Raw genomic sequence first — 17,377 nt, 5'->3', positions numbered from 1 at the left:
TCAATCTCTTTATGACAGAAACAAGTATGTCAGGAATCAATATTCTATGGAATGCATTCTAATGTTTCAATTCTACCTATTACATCATTTAAAATGTTGGTGACAACCTGCTAAATTGATTTCATGACACACTAATGAGATCTGACCTGTGGTTTGAGAAACCATGACCTACACAAAACCATCCTGGTAACCGAGTATCTTGGAGGTCTTTTTCTTCCCTTTAATTTCAATTTAAATCCCTTTCTAGTGACCATTCAGACACAGATGTCCTTCTCACCATCATTTCAGCCGAATCTCATCTGCCATAGGCCCTGAGGCCCAGGTTCTGTTCGGAGGTATATAGAGGGGTGCAACAACTAGGATGTGAGGTGTGGAGAGCCCACCACCAGGACCACTCCATCTAAATTCTGAAACCACAGGTGGGAGTGTTGCTACTTGAAACAATAAAAATGGTGATTCATAATGAATATTGTCATGCAAGCACACCACCTTTACCCCGAAATGAGATCTAAATTTTTCCAAGTTAACTTGAGGATAGTCTACGTAAAAGTTCTTTTTTAAATGAAATTCACTTGCCTGAAGCCTTTTGGGTTTGACTAGATGAGAAGGAAGATTTGTGATGAAGGCCCTAATGTGAAGAGAGATGTGGTGAACAGAACAGATGAACATCTGTCCCCTGCCTGGCCTGAGGACCAGAGTTCAAGCCCTAGGGGCTATAGAAACTGTTCCCATGCAGGGCTCTGTTGGCTTTCAGGGGACAGAATATTACACAATGGGGGTATAGCACTGCACCAGCACTGACGAGGTTCTTGGCAATTGATTGGAAACATGCCCACAGGGAAATCCAGAGATGTGTGCAGGAGAACAGGTATAGAAGTTATGCCTGTGGAGTTAGACCATGTGGGTGCCTGCTGGGTGTCCCCAGGGGTGTAAGAATTCCTGAAGGGACCCTTCACAGGTGCCAAGCCCCAGCTTTAGCTGAAAGGATACCAGTCAGTGAAATATGGTTAGTCTGTTATTGGTACCTCACTGACTGGTAGGTTTAGGGAAATTCAGGTTACATTAAGCAAACAAACACATTGCAAAATACCATGTTGGGAGAGTATGTTACCAAAATTGCTTCTATATACATTTTTGCAAAGCTCACAATAACTCTACCAGGTGGGTAGGGGAAGCAGAGGAGCTGTGTTTTTCAGGAAGCAAGGGTTGTGAAAGGAGAATGATGGACATTTAATAGCATGGCCAAGGTCAGATGGCCAGAAAACGGCAGAGGCAGGATTTAGACCCAAGTCTTCAAACTGCTTGTTTTTGTTCTTTCCACCATGCAGGATGCTCTCATGGCAACCTTATTAAGCTGCCCAAATGCAGTGGTGAACTGGAGACAAAGAAAACCAGGATGAAAAGAAGTGAGTACCAGCTTCATCACTGCAGGCAGTGAGTTATCACACAGCACTCTCTCTCTTTGATCTTTCTGTTCAGTTCCCTGTGATTGATCCTTCTTCAAAAGGGACTGCAAAAATTGGGCCTTATAGGTGCTTCCCCTAAGGGCTGGTGAGATGCAGGAGGCTGTTGTAGACAGTTTACTCAATGATCAAGTTAAGGCATAAGACCTTCCCCCATTGCAAGTCTCTGAGGGCAGCTTCTGTGTCTCCACTTTCCTTTAAATGGCTGGCGCACCTAAGAAAAACTGCACTCTGGCTGTTGGAGAGACTAATGATAAAAGCTGCCATGTTTGAGTACCTACTACATACTAGGCTGCACATGTGTTTTGCTTCATATGCATAATCATATTTGAATCTCACACAATCCCTCCTAAGTGAATCTGACCATCCCATGTTACACCATGAGGAACCTACCTCACCTACTCTCACACAGGTGGTAATAAGCAAAGCCCAGATGCAGACTGGGGACTCTGTCTTCCCATCTGGATAGCTTTCAACCATACTACATGGCTTGGGGGGCACCTGTTGCCCCTCTGGATGGAAACAGCATGGTCATGTGGTAAATGAAGCAATGATAACTGCTGAATAGTGTATTCCTGAAAAGGAGGAAACTCACCCGTCCCTACCTGGTAAGCAGTAGACATACAGGTAAGGCTGAGCTGGCTGCTAACATGTCAATTGTTACCTATGTGCTTTCTCAGCTCTACGGCCACCCTGGTAAATCCCATAGGACCTTTCACAGTCCAGTATTTACAGGCCTATCACCTGGGCACAGAGGCACCAGGGCCTTGTCTCATTGTTCTTCTAAGTGGTCTCTGCCATATAGTACCAGTTGTCCTTACTTTGGCATTGTTTCTGTATGACCTAATGAAAGCTATGGAGTGGGGACTCTTGGAATCTGAGCAATATCTGAAATGCTTAACTGGATTCTGACATAAGAAAACCCCTGCTTTCAGAAGAGAGGTGTGGTTCACTGATGCAGGTTTGCTTAAGGATCCCGCATAATACAGAAAGGACATTTGCCTGCTAAAGTGGCCATGTCTTATCGGTTCTCATATTAAGTCAGAAGAGTCAGTTCATTATGGATGGACAAAGGCACGTGTTGATAAGGGAGAGCTGGGGATGGAAGGTGCCTGGAGCATGCTGGCTTTTGTAACATGGGATTGCTTTTGAAGAACTCTGAACTTGCACCACTTTTTTTGACCTTGGGGCCTCCTATCTGCTGCCACTTCTCATCCCTTCTCAGGCTATAAGATATAAGGATATAATCCTGAGTTTTTGAGTCCCCACTTAGAACTTCTGGGGCCAGGCTCCTTTCTCTCTACTTGAGTTGAGAAATAATCACATCTCTAATTTAGTGCATGACTCTGACATGCTAGGCACTATGCCAGGTGGTTAACATATTTCATCTCATTTCCTCCTCATCACAATTTTATTATGTTCATTTTATGGACAAGGCATGGAGACACTTAAAAAAGTTATCCATGTTAACCCAGTCAGTAAGAAAGAGGAGCAAATTGTCAAACTCACATCTGTCAGACTTGAAATCCTACATTTGCTCCATTCTATCACAGTGCTTGGCAGTTTGGGTTGTTAGAGTGCCAGCTGAGCTCTGAGTCCCTTACATGGTCAGCTGCTGCCTACCCCCCACCCACTCCCTGTGGTCTCATCCTGTGCTCTACTCACCCCCTCATCCTGCACCAATGACACAGAGCTTCTTTGTGTTCCTCAAATGTACCCTGCTGGTTTCTGCCGCTGTGCTTTCCTTCTTCTGGCCTGCTGTGCCTGGAGTCTAGAAGGTTTTCAAGTTCTGGAGGTATAAAGTCCTTGCCTTTAAGAAATCAGTGTCTACTGATGAGAGGCAGATCCATAGACTAATAATTATAATGCAGTGTATGAAATTTAAGAATAGAGTTTACTAAAAACAACAAATAGGGAATTAACCATATGTGGGGTATGTGTGTGTATGTGTGTGTGTGGTGTGGAGTGTGTATGTGTGTGTGTGTGTGGGATCTGGGGTGTGAATGTGTGTATGTGTGTGTGTGCAGTGTGGAGTGTGTATGTGTGTGGGGGCAGGGTGTCCGGGGTGTGTATGTGTGTGAGTATGTATGGTGTGTGTGTGCATGTACACACATAGAAGAAGACAGTAAGCAAAGACTTCATGGAAGAGTGATGCTCAGCTGAGTCTTCTTTTTATGGTGGGACTAGAATTTGAATTCAGGACTTTGTGCTTGCAAAGTAGGCACTGTACCACTTGAGACACACTTCTAGTCCATTTTACTTTGATTATTTTGGAGATGGGGTCTTATGAACTATTTGCTAGGCCTGGCTTTGATCCTCTCAGTGTTAGGCCCCAAAGTAGCTAGGATTACAGGTATGAGCCTGGCTGAGCTGTCTCAAAGGGCAAGATGAAGTATGTAGGAGAGGGAAGATCTTGATGCATTCCAGGAAGAGGAGACTGCTGTGGTTTGGTAAATGTCATCCCCAGAGAGTCACATATGGAAGGATTGGTCCCTACCTGTGGTGCTATCAGTAGGTGGTGGAACTTTTTGGAGATGTAACCTAGTGGAAGGAAGGTAGGTCATTAGGGATGTGCCCATGAAGGTGATATTGGGGCCTTAGTCCTTCCTCTTCTTCTCCAGCTATGATGAGGTGAACAGCTCCCTCTGCCATGTGCTCCTGCCATGATGTACTGTCTCACTGCAGGTTCAAAGGTAACAGGGCAAGCATGAACAGAAACTTCTGAAGCTATGAGCCAAATTAAATCTTTTCTTCTTTTAGGTTGACTTATCCCAGGTATTTTGCTACAGTAATGGAAAGATAACACAAAAATGATAGGAGGTTGTGGTGTATATGAGGGTCTGATCTGTTTTTATTTTTTCAGGTACTGGAATTTGAACTCAGGGACTTGCATTTGCTAGGCAGGCACTCTACCAGTTGAGCCTTATGAAGTGAGTGATCTGGAACACTAAAGTGGTAGGAGATGAAGCTGGATAGGCAGGCAAGAATCATATGGTGGAACACGTTAGGGTTTAGAGAGACTAAATAATTTATTGTTCAAACCAGTATATGATAAGAATGAGAGAGTGCTAGCCAGCTGGAATCTCAAGACAAGATTAACTTGGAATAGTGCTGGTAACACTAGACTGTATAGTCACTTTCACCTAGAGGCCACACTAAGAAATTTGAAACCTAGTCTATGAGGAGATAATTATAAAGTTTCAGTAGGGAGGTGGCAAAACTAAACTTACTTTTTAAAAAATTCATTTGGATACCTATTGGGAGATGACTGGAGAGGTAGACTGAACAGGCCAGAGGCAGGAAGATCACTTAGAAGGCTGTTACAATTTTGCAGGAGAAAGTTGGTATGGGGATGGAGGTGATGGTGGTGGTGATGGGTAAAAAGCAGAAGGGACTTTATTAAGACATGAAGATATACCGAGGAGGAAAGATCTTTGAAACTTTATGATTGGAGAAGAGTGAAGCAAGGAGAATAAATGACTCCACTTAAGTTCCTAATTAGGGAACCAGGTAGATGGTAGTACTACCCTCAGCAATGTAATGCAGACTTTTGAGATGTGTACAGTAGTCCCCCCTTAATTTTCAGGGAATATGTTCCAGGATTCCCAAGGGATACCTGAAACAACAGATAGTACCAAACCCCATACCTTTTTTTTCCCCTATAGAGAATAACAGTTTTTTTCTACTTTAAGAAAGCACATTACGGCATCTCTTTGGAATTTCCAAATTGTCAAAATCATTACTCTTACACACCCTGGGGCTATTATTAAGTAAAATTAGGATTACCTGGACACAAAGAATGCAATACAAAGATAGTTGATTTGTAACTGAGACAGCTATGAAGTGACTAAGGGATAAGTAGCACATACAGTGTGGCTGTGGTGGACATAGGTATGATTCATGTCCTGAGTAGGACGAAGCTAGATGGAGTGAGATTTCATCACACTTCTCAGAATGGCAATTTACTTCTTTTTAAAATTTTTATTTTTGAATCTGCAATAGTTTACATGGTTTATAAATTTAAGACTTTTGTATTCTTGTTTCTGGAATTTTCCATTTAATATTTTTGAAACAGTTAACCACAGGTAACTAAAACCATGAAAAGAAAACCACAAACTGAGAAACTAAACTATTGAGTTTAGCTTGAGACAGGATGCATTTGGGGAGCCTGTAAGTTTTGTGGGGATGTACAGTAGACAGTTGTAAGTCTGAAGCATGAAAAAGGACTGGAGATTTACCTAGAGCTAATCAGAATGTAGAAAGATACCAATGGTATAAAAAAACTCTCACAGAGCTTTATTCAGTGAAAAGAGGAGTGGGCAATTAGTCAGCTTTTCATTACTATAATGAAACCGCTGACACAAGCTATGAGGTAAAAGCTATGAAGTAAGAGAGAGGTTTATTTTATCTCATGGTTCTGGAGGTTCCAAGTCTAAAAATCAAGCAACCATTAGTTTAGGCCTTTGGAAAGGGCCACAATCATGCAGGAGTCCTGTTAGAGGAAGTAATCAGATCTCAAATCAGGAAACAGAGACAGAGTGAGACACTGGGGTCTCATAATCCCCTTGAGGGCATATCCTCAGTGACCTAAGCATCTCTTACTAGACTTCAACTCTCACAGATCCACAGGACTTTTGGATACTGTCCGCCAAGGGGACTAAGTCTTCTATATGGACTTCTGGGGAACATGTCCTTTATACAAACCATAGCAGTGGATTAACCCTATTTCCTATTCTCTTCTTCACAATTTTTTTTCAAGAAATAAACTTTACTTCAATAACAGAATATTTAATTAACACTCTAATAACCTGTGAAACTTAATAAGCTTATGATTTTCTATGGCAAAAACCTGCCTCAGGATCTCCCCATCCTCAATTATGTTATTATTTCCTACAAGTTTAATTTATTTCTGTGAGTTATGTTGGCATGGGTCAGTGCCTGTGGTTTGTAGAGGTCAGCATTTTCATTCATCAGGTTGCATTCGAGACTGGCAATGACAAGTAGTGGCAGAAGTGAGGCTGGATTGGAATTGGTGTTTATTTTTAAATCTTCTTAATTTACTACTTTTTTATTTTAGTCTTGAACTTATAATATTTCATATAGGTTACAAATTTAAAATATGGAAAAATGTATAGCAAAATGTCTGCCACCCTTAGTTGCTCTGTTCTGATGTGTCTGAGCCTGGAGGTCAGAGAAGGGGACCTGACTGCAAAGTGAAGTGTATGATAGAAAGATACTGAGCTGCTGGAGGTGGTGAACTTGGAGCCAGACAGAGGTTAGGCTGTCACCATGAAAACACAGAGCACGACCAGAAGCCTTTGCTGTAGGCCAGGGAATTACTCTGTGAATAAGCACAAGGTTGGCTGCCCACCAAGACACAAGGTTCCCAAATACAGCATGAGTCCTAGATGAAGAGGAGATCCACCTAAAAATAGCTGTGATGTTCCTACATTGATTTTCTTCTTTCCTTTCCTTTTAAAATTTATTTTTAGTGAGTTCACCTAAAATAGCCTTGTAATAGATTTTTTTGCCCTTTAAGTGGAAGAAGAAAACAGCCAGAGAGGTCAAGAGCTGATGTTAAACATTACAGAAGCCTGAAGTTTCTGCCCAAACAGATATGGTGTCCCTCTAGGGTGATGGCCACTCTCAGATGAAGGCTGCCTCCCTAAAGAAAAGGGCCAAGGCTGGGGGGTTTTCAGGGAACAATATAGGCTTCCCTGATCTATGGGCATGTATTGGAGGTTACCAGAGGATGAACAAGTATACAAGGCATTGGAGGGTAAACTGGCCACCAGCTTGGTAGAAGGTGTTAAGCTCTGAGATCTTGCCTTGAGCCTAGCATTTCAGGAAGTTTGGCTGACAGTTTGAGTTGTCTTAGCCAGTAATCTTAGCAGGCTAGGGCTAGGATGTCCCATTATTGTTAGCAGAAAGAACTCTAGTATGTGGGGTTTACCTGGGGACATGGTCAGGTGACAGACAGGCCCCCAGGGATAATCATTTTCTCTATCCTTGCCTCCTACAGTCATCTCTTCCTTCTTTGCTTCCCTGTCTCTGCCAAATGTGCCCCGAGCTCCCTGGGGAGGCCTGATTCTGGCCCCTCCAAGAATCCTCACTGAGACAGAACCACAACCTTTGGAACTCTTTGAAAGATAAATACTGAGTCAGGGCACAGAGCAGAAGATAAAATTGGCTCTTCTGTTACTTTATAACAAAACCAAATCACACAGCTACAATTTGAGTCTGGGTCACTATCCACCTGCCCATATCACCTGTCTGGTTATAATTCCTTTCTTATGGACAGTGTTCATTTGTAAAGTGGTACCATCTACACTATTTGATTTCTTTAACAACTGCAAAGGGAGTGACATGCATTGTGCAGGTATCGTTACATCTATTGTATAACTGAGTAAACTGAGGCTTGAAGAAGATGTATTGGTTACTTTTCTCATTGTTGTGATAAAATATCTGGCAAACAATTTAAAAGGCTGGAAGTAGTTTTTTAGATCACAATTTTAGAGTGTTCAGTCCATCAGGCAGGGAAGGCATGGCAAAATAACTCAGCACATTATGGCGGCCAGAAAGCATAGAAAGAGAAAACAACTGGGGACCCGGTACAACCTTTGAAGGCATGCTCCCAGTGACCTACTTCCTCCTGCTAGGCCCCACCTCCTGTAATTTCCATAACTTCCCAAAATAGCACCACCAGCTGAGGACCAAGGATTCAAAAATATGAGCCTATGGGGGACATTTCAGATTCAAGCCATAGCATTCTACTCCTGACTTTCAAAAGCTCATGTCCAGCTCATAATGCAAAATGTATTTAGTCTATCTCCAAGAGTCCCCAACATCTTAAAAGTTCCAGCATTGTTCAAAAGTCCAAATTCAAAGTCTTTACTGAGACTCAAGGCAAACTCTTAGCTGAAAGCCCCTCTGAACTAAAAAAAAAAAAAAAAAAAAAAAGAAATTACTTCCAATATACAATAGCACAAAATAAATATTCCCATTATAAAAGAGCAAAGCAACACAAAAACCCAGCAGAGCGAAAACTAAATTAGGTAAACACTAATGTCCTCTATCTGTCATTGGGAGGACATGGTGTAGTGATCTGAGCTCTGAAGGTCTTCAACAGACTTGCCCAAATGGCCTCTCTCTAGGGCTGACTCATTTTTCAGCAGATATTCCATGTTCCTGGCATCTCTAACTTCCTGGTATCCTCATTTCAACTTAGCCTTCACCCTTACAACTTCATGTACCACCCTCTCAGGGGTTTCTTATAGGGATCCTGATCTGGCCACACATTGCCTGACCTTGAGGCCTGCCTTTGAAATCTTGGTGGAAACCTCCATGACCCAATAACTCTTACCTTTTGCATGCCTACAAAACCAGCATCACCTGGACAATGCCAAAGTCTGCCACCAGCTCAAGCAGTTTTTGGACCCCCTTGAACCATGGCTGCAGCAGCCTCTGAGTGCCTGGGTGGTAGAACCCTGGAAAACACTTCCCTAGTTGACCCTGTGTGAGAAGTGCCCCAGGGACTCTCTATTCTCAAGGCAAAGTTTTTCAAAGGAGTTTAGTTTTACACCCTGGAACCCAGAAGGTATGTAGTCTGGCCAATTCCTGAGATGCCTTCAAGGAATCTTTCCTATTATTCCAGTAAAAAGTGCTTGACTTCTTTGCACTCATGGCACTAATCTCTTTAACAACTCCATCCTCATTGTCCACACCTTTCAACTTATTCTTTTTCTGGCAAACTGCATGTTTTTTTCAAATATTCCTATTCTACTTTTTGCTCTTTATTCTCACTGAAAACCTGGTTAAATGCAGCCAGCAAAACCTACCACAGCTTATATACTATGTTGTCTTGAAATATCCTCCAGCAAATTAATTAGTCCATTATTTTTTAGTTTGGTTTCATTCAAAATCTCAGGACATGGACAAAATGTAGACAAATTCTTTGCCACAGTGTAACATGCATGGCCTCTAGTCCAGTTCACAATAGAGTTCTCATTCCTATCTGAAACCTTTTGAGCTCAGTCTTTACTGTCCCCATTTATATCAGCATTCTGGTCTTCTGAGCTCCCACCAGAACTGCCCATTAAGCTCTGCTTACAATATTCTAGGGCTTCTCTAGCCTCCATCTCCAAACTCTTCTAAATTCCTACTGCAAACAATTCAAAAGGCTTAAGAACCACATGGTTTAGTCACAGCAAAGAGCCCATGTCTCTGGTACCAATATTCTTTATCAGTTATTTTTCTTGTTGCTGTGATAAAATACCCAAAATAAATAATATAAAAGAGAGGAAGGGTTGATTTTAGCTCATTGTTTCAGAGAGTTCAGTTCATCAAAGTGGGGAAGGTATGGCCCAGCAGCTCTGTTCCCATCGTGGCACCCAGGAAGTAGAGAAAGAGCAGGGGACTGGGAACCCAGTATAATCTTTGAAGGCAAACTCCCAATGATCTATATCCTCTATCAAAGTCCCATCTCTCAAAGTTTCCACAACCTCCCAAAATAGCACCTCCAGCTGGGGACTAAGCATTCAAAACATTAGCCTGTGAGGGGTATTTCAGACTATAACCATAACAAAAGTTGAGTAACTTATTGCTCAAAGCTATACATACATTCAGCAAATTTTAGAAAGGCCAGATCTGGGTCCCTATTTCCCTGTTCAATATTTCTTCCCAATCTTGTGAAAATTTTAAGGTGGGGAGCACACTGTAGAGGGGGTCCTTAGTAGAATTCAATACAGATAGTTGGAAGAAACATGGATGCTATGTCCCTGTATTAGTGAATTTCATTGTTGTGACAAATTCCTGAGAAAAACAACTTAAGGTCTTCAGAGGTTTCAGTCCATAATCCTTAGTTCTGTTGATTCTGGGCCTGTAGTGAGGCAGAACTTCATGGCTGCAGAGCATGCTGCAGAGGCTACTCACCTCATGGCACACAGGAAGTCGGTAAAGAGGAAAGGATTGGGGACCAGGTATAACCTTCAAAAGCATGTTTCCTTAGGTAGGCCCTGCCTCCTAAAGTTTCCAGAACTTCTCAAAATAGCTCCTCCAGTTGGAGACCAAATATTTAACCCATGAGCCTGGGGGATCATTCATGTTTAAACCATAACAGTCCCGCTGCCAGGATTCAAGTGTGTGAGCTTGGGCAAAAACTTCAGCCTTCTCATGGGACCATCACTGAATGCTCCTCACAATGTGGTCAGGAGAAAATCAGATAATTTACATTAAGGTTCAATGCCTAGTGCAGAATAGGTACTCTGTAATTCTAACTATTTTATTACTTTTATTTCAATAATCTTCATTGTTCAGAGCTGGTATCAATCTGGTAGACTCAGAAAGTTGGTTTTGCCAAAATATTGAGAATAAATTTGTCTCCAAGCTGATATTTAAAGTTAGAGAGATGTACACTTCCCAAGGCACCAGGTGACCATCTGTGCAAAGTGGACTGTATTCTGCATGATGAAGACTTTCTTCCCTTAGACAGGCAGATTGAAAGGCCCTTATGTGATTGAAAGCTAAGCAGATGCTCTGTGTCTAAATCCAAAGGTGAATGACATTGGGCTAAGTTGTGTTCAGTCATGTTCACCATCCAGGAAACTAATACTTGTCACCTACTTACTTAAGTGTTCATTCACTCAACAAATATTTTTGAGCTTCTATTGGATACTGGATTGTTGATCCCAAGTTCATGTCCTGGATGACTGAAGATGCTTTGACTAGGAGTTAAGAGTAAAAATAGCAAATCTCCTGCATGGGAAGGAGGGGCTTTGGAAAGCTGAAGTCATAGTGTAGCTGAAGTCTAGGAATGACGTATGGTCTGGCTTTGGTCCAACTATTCTGCCTTGAAACTACATTTGTGATTGGTTGGCACCTAGTCAACTTCTCACCGAACCTGACCATCCCCTGAACCTGACCACCTGCCCGTCTCCTTCTTTATGTTTTTAGAACATTTCTAGATAGTCTGATCAGCTCATCATGGCCTTGGGGTCCACATCTTGTACCTATATTTTGTTTTTTCTGGAGAGAGGCTTGTTATTTCTGTGAGAAAACTGTTGTTTCTAATGCCCCTTTTACATGACTGCTTCTAAAGTGTCTTCCTCATCCAAAATGGAGTCACCTCTGTCATTGCTCCCCTTACACTATGTGCTAGGTACTGCTTTGGGAAGAGAGATGGCAAGAAATAAGAGAAGTTCCTTTCCTGATAGTCCTATCTTCTAGGACCAGACAGGGGACATCCTTTCCTGCCCCCCACCAACAGGGGTGGGAATGGACAGGGCTGGCATTTTCCTCATTTGCCCTCTCACTTGCTTTTGTCTCTGCTGAGCAGAGGTGACACAGAGATTTTTTGGGATATGTTAATACCGTACTTCCCTGAGATGAAACACAGCTATCAATGCTTCTTCTATCTCCCTGGCTGCTTCCAGCATCACCTCCCTCCAGTCCAGTCCCAGACACCCCAGTCATTGGGAGCACATTCTGTACCTGGCCCCTCCTCAGCTTTCTCATCTCTGCACCCCCAACCTCTTTTTCATTAACACTCTCCCTGACTCCTCATACTGGGCCTCATTTTCCCCCTGTCCTCCATCTTATCTCCCCTCCCTATATATCATGCCTGGATGAATCTTAGCTCCCAGCCCAAACCTCCTCTGACCTTGACTGTCCTGTAGCTCTTCTCCTGGTTTCATCATCCTTGTCCCTATAGCACTCCCTTTCTAAGTTCTCCATGTTCCTTCTCCAAGTATAACCTTGCTGACCTCTGTCTGTCTAATTCTGTGATCTCCCAGCAAACTTTTCCTCCCATCAAGAATTCTTTGCTGCCTGCCCCCCTCATCTGTTCCTTCTCTCTTCCACCTGCAGCAGGTCCTCTCTGCCCTAGTCTTTATGATCCCTGACCCCTCACTCTGGGGCATCACTTTCTTTTTGGATCCAGGATCCTTCCTGATTTTCATGTACATATTTCCTCCTTATACAAGAGAGACTTTCATTTCTAATATTCTACAATTTTATAAAAGCATACCTGTGGATGCCAACTTAAAAGAAAGTATTAAGTAAGTAATATTAGATTGGGTAGGCAGATATGTCAAGAATTGAGAAGTTGGGTCAAGAATGGAAGTTTGAGGGACAGTGAATTACTGCACCTAATTGAATACTAACCAAATATACTGGGCTGCCACTGGAGGATGAGTTTTCCTGCTGCCTACCAGATCATCTTTCATGAGCTGATCTTAGGGTCACCACTCAGAGCACCTTCTTATTTTCTGTATTTCAGATTCTTGAGGGAAGCCTTACATTGAACCAGGTATCTTCTCCACCCATGAACATATTTTCTTCTTACGAATGGGTTTTATTTCAAGGGTAGCTTGTAATTAAACTGGAGCTCATTTTTCCACAGAAATATTTAAATACATGGCAATTCAATTCCAGACCAGCATGTAGAATGTCATAGTGTCCATAAAATAAAAATATTTGCTTAGAATCCAAATGATAGGCCTCATGAACACTGCCTGTGGGTTCTGATGTCCACCTGAGGCTTGTTGGCAGGATACAGAGATCTGGAGCTCAGAGGTAGCATTAGAGAAGCATTTGTCCACATGTCTTATCTGAGTGGAGTCTCTCTCTCTCTCTCTCTCTCTCTCTCTCTCTCTCTCTCTCTATATATATATATATATATATATATATAATTATATATACCTGGCTGGCTTCAAACTCATGATCCTCCTGCTTTAGCCTCCTGAGTGCTGGATTTCAGGTGTGTACCACCACATGTGGCTTGCTTCTCAGTTAAGTTTTATGCTTTCTAGAATATGAAGCCTCGAGATTAGATGAATGGTTGGTATGGAAGTGGGGCTAGGTTATGTTTGGCAAAGGCCACTAAGCTATCCACAAGCCAAATGTTTGTAATGTACAGATTTGATCTACCTATGAGCTCCACTCTCTTCTCTTCTTTTCACATGTATCCTACAAACTGTCTTTTGTAATTTTTTTCCACTTCAAAACTGTTCTTGGGATTCAATGAAACTTGATTCAGTTCACTTAGATGTGTGTTGAGGATGGGAGAGTGTCTGCTGGAGTAAATGAATATGGAATCAACCATTAAGAAGTATTTAGATGAAAAAAAGCCTTAAAGGAAGCCTCGTTAGTTAATGTAACATCTCTCCAGTGAGAAATAAACAGATAAATGTAGCGCATTAACCTAAAAGCAAGTTTATTTCTTTCTATGTAATAGTTCAATATGGGGCTGGTTGCAGTGGCAGGGGGAGGGGAAGCTATTTTATGTGGTCATCTGTGACCCATGCCATTAGGGGCACTGCAATCCTCATGTGCCAGAGGTTGATCTGGAAAGGAGGCATCCAGCCAGTAGGTGTGGGAGGTTTTCATGAGCCAAGTCTGGATGGGACTCTTACCACTTCCCCTAAACTTCTAATATTCCATCAGCTAAAGCCCGCTTACATGCACAGGCTAACTACAAGGGAGGCAGAGAGATGTTGTTTAGCAAGTGCACAGGTAAAAGAAGAAGACATTTGGTGAACACCTACTGGGCCATTTTCCACAGATTTGTGGTTCAAAGTTGGGGAGAAATCTGAAAAGCTTCTTGGAGGATGCAGCCCTGGCATGAGAGTCTGGCATGATAGTCAGAACAGCAGCTTTTCAGGCAGATAGAACTGGAGTTCATTAGCTGCATTACTATGAATAAGTTACTCAACTTTTCAGAACCTTGTTTTCCATCTGTAAAATGGGTGTCATTAAGAGCATCTGTCTTATAGGGTTGTTGTGAGAAGCAATAGATAAAATGGGGTGAAGTGAATACTCTAGACACTGACTCATGGTAGGATCCCAATAAATGATAGGTAAATATGAATTCCAGTTAAAAGATTTAAAAAAGAGAGAGAAAGGTGAGTTCTAGGCAAAGAAAATAGCAAGCAGAGGTAAAACTCCATCAGTCACTCAGTGAGGTGAAAGACTGAGGAGTATCTCTGTGAACTGTTGAGAAGGAAGAAGCCAACAAGCCAGAGCCAGACTGGGGTGGGGTAAGGGCTCTGCAGTTGAGTGATACCCATGTCTTTATTCTGCTTCTGGGGAGGGCCTATGAATCAGTTAGTCACATTTCTTTGGCCTTGGAGGAGGGATTGTGGGGGTGGCACATGAGAAGGCTCCCACTTCTGCAGGAGACCTCATATCGCCATGCACAGAAGCAGCTGACTCGCTTGACTTCCTTGGCCAAGGTACCAAGAGAACCTGGGCAAATGAGAAATTACAAACAAATCATATGTATTCATCGGTGAACTCTGAACATCTCACATACCTAGAAGTGTATTGCATAGTATGTATGTCCTCACAGGCATTGGTAATCGTATGGATGTTATCACCGTGCTGAGCAGGGAGAGTGTCTGTGGGAGACCAGAGCTTTGGGGGAATGGAGCTTGTCCTGGTGGCCCTGTGAGAACACTAATTTAGGGCACATCAGTGTGGCATTAAATTTCTTTTGAAATGCAACTCAAAATCCACTTCCTCCAGGAGGACTGCCAAGTGGTGTCCCAGAACAGGACAAATTGTACATTCATGGGTTGGAGGTGGTGGTTGTGGAAATGCCATCGTTAATCCACCAAGCAGCAGGGGGTGGGGCTCTTGCTTCTAACAGGCTGGCTGGAAAAATAAACGGAGCAGAAGGCCATGCACCTCTCCTGTGTCCCTGCACGGCTGGAAAGGACCAAGAAGGCAGCAGAACTATTCCAGTTCATTTACAAGCCTCTGGCTGTTTTTAGCCCATTGATCTCTGGGGGGCCTTGTAGGGCTCAGGCTTTGAAGAGAGAGCTTGCTGGGGAAAGCTTCGGAATTCTTTTCAGAGTAGGTACTCTGCTCACGCACCATCCACCTCTGGAGGCCTCACTGCTCTTCTTGGGGCAGGAATAAGACAGGCAAAGGAGGGACTGAAATGAGAAAGGGAACAAGGCAAGGCACAGTGAAGTCTGTGTGCCAATGGCCAAATTGGGTCAGCGAGAACAACTCTTTTGAATGCAAGTCAGGAAACGGGGATGTCCGCTGCAGCAGGGCCAGGTGGCTGCCTGTTGGGTGCCTTCCCAGCACAGGAACCAGAGGGAACTGTACTGCTGCGACTCCTCACAATGGGACTGATAGCCATCTAGAAACCCAGTGGTCCTTCTTTCTCTGTGCCCCTATGGCGGGAAATGAACAACTTCTCCTAAAAGCAGTGAGAGGAGGGATGGAGAAATTCAAATTAAGGTGGCTTTTTTTCATCATCTCTAACTTAAAGACTAATCTAAATGATGGAAGACATGAAAACCACTGCCTAAAAAAAGATCACCTGTGGACTTGGAGGATTATCGATGGTTTCGATTATCCTACCCTGTCTGTTTCTGATTGGCATGGATAATTTTAAAATTTTGGCTCTTTTTGTTTATTACAGCTATAACCCTGGAAATAAGGCAAATTATGACCGGTTCCCCCACCCCTGCCCCCAAGTGTAAGCTGCTTAATTTAAGACATGTTGCAAAATTGCCTCTGTTCCTCTGATTTCTAAGCAAAAAGTGAGTCATAGTAGTAACTCAGTATTTGAGTTGACTTATATTACTAAGAATTTGTGAGTAAATTGAACGTTTGTAATTTTGGAAAAATTACAAATTGAATCATATTTTCAATGTCTTAGACAGCTCAACACTTATGGGACTCTACTAGTGAGTCCAGCCTTCTCTCACTCAGATTGCTCAGCAGCATCCATTGAAGTTACCCATGGGGGAGTCCTTGAAACAGGTGCAATTTCTTGACTCTCACACACACCATCCTGCCTCCTAGCTCTGGCTGCTCCCTCTCCACTTCCTCTGTGGTTCTCCCTGCCTCTACCCAACCTCATACTAGTGGGATCCATGGTTCTACCTAGGTCTTCCTGACTTTTCTTCCTTCTTTCTGTGTAGATCTGGAGGACACCTGTCCATATCCTCTGAAAACTCCCAAATTTCTATCCTAGCTGGCACTCTCCCTGAGTTGCAGATGGGCAGACACCACTGTCTGAACTTCTCTACATGCTTGTGTAAGGGGCATCTCAATCTTTAATAGAAGCAAAACAGAAACATTGCTATTTCTTCTTCAGAATTCACCTCTCTTCTGGCATTCTCCCTCTCAGTATACATTACAGCAATGACCCAGTTGCTAAAATCAAAAGCAGAAATCATTCTTGTTCCCTCTACTTCTTTCATCCCTCACATCCACTTCATGTATAAGCTTCTGGGTTCTAATCCAACACAATCAGGATCTAGTCTCTTCTCAGCATCTCAGATGCACTGATTTTACACTAGTGCCACCTCTCCCTGGACTCTCTCAGCAGACTCTTCCCAGGTCCCTGCTTCTGCTCTTGCCTCCCTAGTCCACCCTCCACAGAACTGAGTGATCCTTTCAAGTGTAAATCAGAGTTCACGACTCCTCTGCTTCAAAACCATGATGAAAATGGTGTCCACATTCCTCATGCAGGCCTGCAAGACTTTAAATCAAGGATTGACGAACTGCATCCCTTGAGCCAAATATGCCACCTCCCTTGCCTGTTTTTGGAGATAAAATTGAAATGGAGCACTCCACACCCATTTATGTATGAATTATCTATGTCTGCTTGGGTGTCACAGGGCAGCACTGAGTAGTTTTGACAGAGACTGTGTGACCCACAAAGCATAAACTATTCACTATCTGGTGCGGTATAGAAAATGTTTGCTATTGCCTGTTCAAAACCATTTGGGTCCTACCTGTCTCTCTTGCTATGTCTTCCTTTATTCTCTGCCTTGTCCAGTATGTTCTACTCACACTGTCTGCTTCCTCTTCCTTCCTGAGCCAAGTCTGGTCCTGTCCTTGTAGTCTTTGTACTTGCAGTTTTTGCTTGTTTGTCCTCCCCCTACCATCCACAC

The 17,377-nt window shown here is 42.9% G+C and overlaps 1 long non-coding RNA gene across 7 annotated transcripts in view; it reads left to right on the top strand.

Annotated features, from left to right (window-relative positions):
- LOC141422525 (uncharacterized) overlaps positions 1–17,377 on the top strand; it is a 148,240-nt gene that overhangs the window by 92,420 nt on the left and 38,443 nt on the right. For 5 of the 7 annotated variants that reach the window (XR_012447145.1, XR_012447144.1, XR_012447139.1 and 2 more), the window contains exon 3: positions 1,329–1,406. The exons of 1 other annotated variant lie outside the window; for it this stretch is intronic. This is a non-coding gene — a long non-coding RNA (uncharacterized lncRNA). Of the gene's footprint in view, positions 1–1,328; positions 1,435–17,377 lie in introns of all 7 variants that reach the window. One more of the 7 variants, XR_012447140.1, reaches the window with a different exon arrangement.

The sequence above is a fragment of the Castor canadensis genome, chromosome 4 (genome assembly GCF_047511655.1).
Source record: "Castor canadensis chromosome 4, mCasCan1.hap1v2, whole genome shotgun sequence".
Lineage (NCBI taxonomy): Eukaryota > Metazoa > Chordata > Mammalia > Rodentia > Castoridae > Castor > Castor canadensis.
The sequence above is the reverse complement of the archived record's forward strand: the minus strand, read 5'-3'. Positions and strand labels throughout refer to the sequence as shown.